General features: G+C 39.1%; 1 non-coding gene across 1 annotated transcript; it reads left to right on the top strand.

Moving 5' to 3' along the window:
* Positions 1-1,263: 1,263 nt before the first annotated feature.
* LOC141636723 (small nucleolar RNA R71) lies at positions 1,264-1,370 on the top strand. Its single transcript, XR_012541314.1, has one exon. It is a non-coding gene; the product is annotated as a small nucleolar RNA R71 (small nucleolar RNA).
* The last annotated feature ends 2,565 nt before the right edge of the window (positions 1,371-3,935 follow it).

Raw genomic sequence — 3,935 nt, forward strand, 5'->3', positions numbered from 1 at the left:
CTCCCTTGAAGTATTGCACTACTCACCTTAGTGAAGGCGATAGTCTCAAGCTTCCGGATCGACTTCTTCTTTGTGAGGATGTCTTTCATGTATTTCGCATAGGCCGGCACGTGATTGATTAATTCCGTGAAAGGAATTGATACTTCCAAATTCTTCACAATTTCCATAAAGTTTCCAAGTTGTTCATCAAATTTGGGCTTGGCTTGACGACTTGGAAAAGGAAGTCTAATCACAATGGGCTCCTTCTCCTTGACCTTGTCTTCATTTTTCTTTGAAATCTCTTCTTTTGATGATTCTCCATCTTTGGAGTTTTGCACAATTTCTTCCTTATCACTAGCTTCCACAATTTTATCCTCAACTTACTTCTTCGGTGCTTCATACCTTGTACCACTTCTCAAGTGAATGGCACTAACCGTTTCATGTCTTGGGGGATTACTTTGAGGTGGTAATTGCCCCTTTTGTCTTTGTGAGCTTGAAGATGCTAGTTGTGTCAATTGGGTTTCCAACATTTTGGTGTGAGCTAGAATGTTGTTGATGGTGGTTTCCTTTGCTTGACTATATTTTTGCATTTGAGTGAAAAATTCTTATTGATTCTTTTGCATTTGGAGGACCGCTTTTTGAACATCAAAACCTTGGTCATTTGGTTGATTGTATGGATTTTGATTTTGGTAACCTTGGTTTTGGTTGTAAAAGGGTCTTTGATTTTGGTTTCTCATGGGAGGTGGGGTGTATGTTGTTTGAGGGTTTTGAACATTTTGGCTTTTGTATGAGAGATTTGGATGGAATTTGGTGTTTTCATTGTAATAGTTGGAATAAGGGGTACCACTCTTGTATGCTTGGAAAGCATTCACTTGTTCATTTGTTCCCCTACATTCACTTTGGTCATGTCCCAAAGTTCCACAATTCTCACATATCCCACTTGGGATTGATGAGGATGCCGTCATGGCATTAACATGATGCTTTGGTGATTTTGAGGCTTCTTCAAGTCTAGCCATAGCTTTTTCAAAATTCAAATTGATTGTGTCAATGTGAGCACTAAGTTGAGCACCCAATTGAGTAACGGAGTCCACTTCATGCTTTCCTCCTCTAGTAGCCTTGCGAGGTCTACTATATTGTGAGTTATGGACCGCCATTTCCTCAATTTTGTTCCATGTTTGATTGTCATCAACTTCGGTGAACATTCCATTTGATCCCATGTTGAGAATGTTCCTTGAATCTTCATATAGACCGTTCCAAAATTGTTGTACCAAGAACCACTCGCTAAGTCCATGGTGAGGACATGAGCAACAAATTCCCTTGAACCGCTCCCAAGCTTCATACAAAGATTCTTCATCCCTTTGCTTAAAACCCGTAATTTGAGCTCTTAGCATGTTAGTCTTTTCCGGTGGGTAGAATTTTTTGTAGAAAGCTAGAGCCAACTTCTTCCAAGAATCAATTCCGAGAGTGGCCTTATCAAGGCCCTTCAACCATTGCTTCGCGGTGCCAATTAGAGAAAAAGGAAATAAGACCCATCGAATTTGGTGTTGAGTTACGCCGATTTGAGAAATCGCATCACAATAGTCACAAAAGGTTTCCATATGAGAATGAGGGTCTTCACTAGGCATCCCCCCAAATTAGCTCCTTTCGACTAATTGGATAAAGGCGGATTTGGCAATAAAATTTCCGGTCAAATGTTGTGGTGTGGGAGTACCATTGGGTAGGTTCTCCTCGGTGGGTACGGAATGTGATGAGAACTTAGGCATTGTGGGTTGATTTTGTGTGGTAATTTGTGTTGGGTTCTCCTCACCTTCTCTTGCAAAAGGGTTGATGAACTTAATACTTGGTTGAATATCCACAGCCTCACTAATACCTCTCAAATTCCTCCTAGAAAATCTTCTATTGTTTGTCAAAGTTCTTTCAATTTTACGATCAAAAAGTAACAAATCACCTTGTGACCTTCTAGACATGCAAAATATCAAACAACTTGAAAACAATTAGAACAAACCTTGAGGAGTTTTACTTCCCCAAGGCAAAGAAAGACACAACTAATAACAATATAAGAAAATCTAAATCAAGATAACACCGTCCCCGGCAACGGCGCCATTTTTTGGTCGGGACTATTTCGGAGCTATATTCTATTTTTTTGAACAATTGTAGTTGGAAGCACCTAGACCAAAACACAATTTATAACTTCACAAACAACTCTACAATTAGTAAAGAGGCAAGTAAAGGTCGGATCCCAAGGGACGGGAATTGAGATGAGATTTCTATTGAAACTAGTGGTGTCTTAGGGGTGTCACAATTTGGGTTGATGTAGAAGGTCACTAACTAGATAGCAATGAAAATAAATAAGCAAGATGAATTAAAAGGGTTGTAAACAATTGATAAAAAGAACTAGGGTGTCATGGGGTCATAGGGGAATCATGGGAATTGATCATACAAACATGTTCTCAAATTATAAGCAAGCAATTATTGTTGTGATGGATTGAGTTGGGTTATACCTATATGTGTACTTAGTAAGGTTCATGCTATGAGAGATAACATGAATGTAAAGGAAAATGCGATAAAAGAAGTTTGAACAAATGGACAAATGGTATGTTAAAACTTCTATTGCAATCGACCAGTGTTAATACACTTACGATATGCATCACAAGGTTGTAATACGGTATTGACTACCCGAATATAATGTCGACATTTGTCGTTTGAGTTATTATTAACTCACCTTATACTTTGTTACATCCAAACGGGTTGTAGAGACAATTGAACCCCATTAAAGTGAACACGGATTGGCATTGTATTCGCCTATAGTTACTTACATGAGGTGACGTCTCGAAGTGACTAGAATGTGATGCGATTGATGGTAAGTTCAAGTGCCATGGAGTCATATGAGAATGACTAGTCGATCACATCGGCAGACTGTTAGGAACACTTTGTCGGGCCTTATGACCGCTTATAGAGTTCTGGCAAATTTATATAGTCTGGTCATGGCGAGAGATACTATAGTATTCTAATGAGTCGATTCTTTTGACTAAAGACTATTCGCCTAAGATGGCACAGTTTCAGATTAACTTTATTTGTGTTACTACGACCTTCGTAAATGGGGTCAAATGGGCATATTTTGGGTTATGATGGTTGTGGCTAGTCGAAGGGAATGAGTGCGATAGGAATTGTCCACCCCTAGTCAGGGTTATAACAATATCTCAGGGCTACTCGAGGAGTAATGAACTGGAAATGCGTGGCCACGCTCGGAAGATATCTATGGTAGATAAATCCGGTCAATCAGTTATTCTCCAGATCGAGGAAACCACTCTCGATATGATCACTTGCAAGTACGACCTGAAAGACACCTTACATTGAGTGGGAGATAGTATTAGGTGGTCGGGACTATTTCGGAGCTATATTCTATTTTTTTGAACAATTGTCGTTGGAAGCACCTAGACCAAAACACAATTTATAACTTCACAAACAACTCTACAATTAGTAAAGAGGCAAGTAAAGGTCGGATCCCAAGGGACGGGAATTGAGATGAGATTTCTATTGAAACTAGTTGTGTCTTAGGGGTGTCACAATTTGGGTTGATGTAGAAGGTCACTAACTAGATAACAATGAAAATAAATAAGCAAGATGAATTAAAAGGGTTCTAAACAATTGATAAAAAGCACTAGGATGTCATGGGGTCATAAGGGAATCATGGGAATTGATCATACAAACATGTTCTCAAATTATAAGCAAGCAATTATTGTTGTGATGGATTGAGTTGGGTTATATCTTACAATCCTAGGAAAGTTTGGGCCCCGGAGCCGAATCGATTAGATTGTACAACACCTGCAAGTTGACTTAGTCTTTCCTACTCAACAACATGCATGGTCTAATGAGACTCGAGTTGGTTTATGTCTTACAAGTCTCATTGAAAAGATAGGTGATGGGTAAAAAATGCAAGGATTCATAAGCTCACA

Source organism: Silene latifolia, chromosome Y (assembly GCF_048544455.1).
Source record: "Silene latifolia isolate original U9 population chromosome Y, ASM4854445v1, whole genome shotgun sequence".
NCBI lineage: Eukaryota > Viridiplantae > Streptophyta > Magnoliopsida > Caryophyllales > Caryophyllaceae > Silene > Silene latifolia.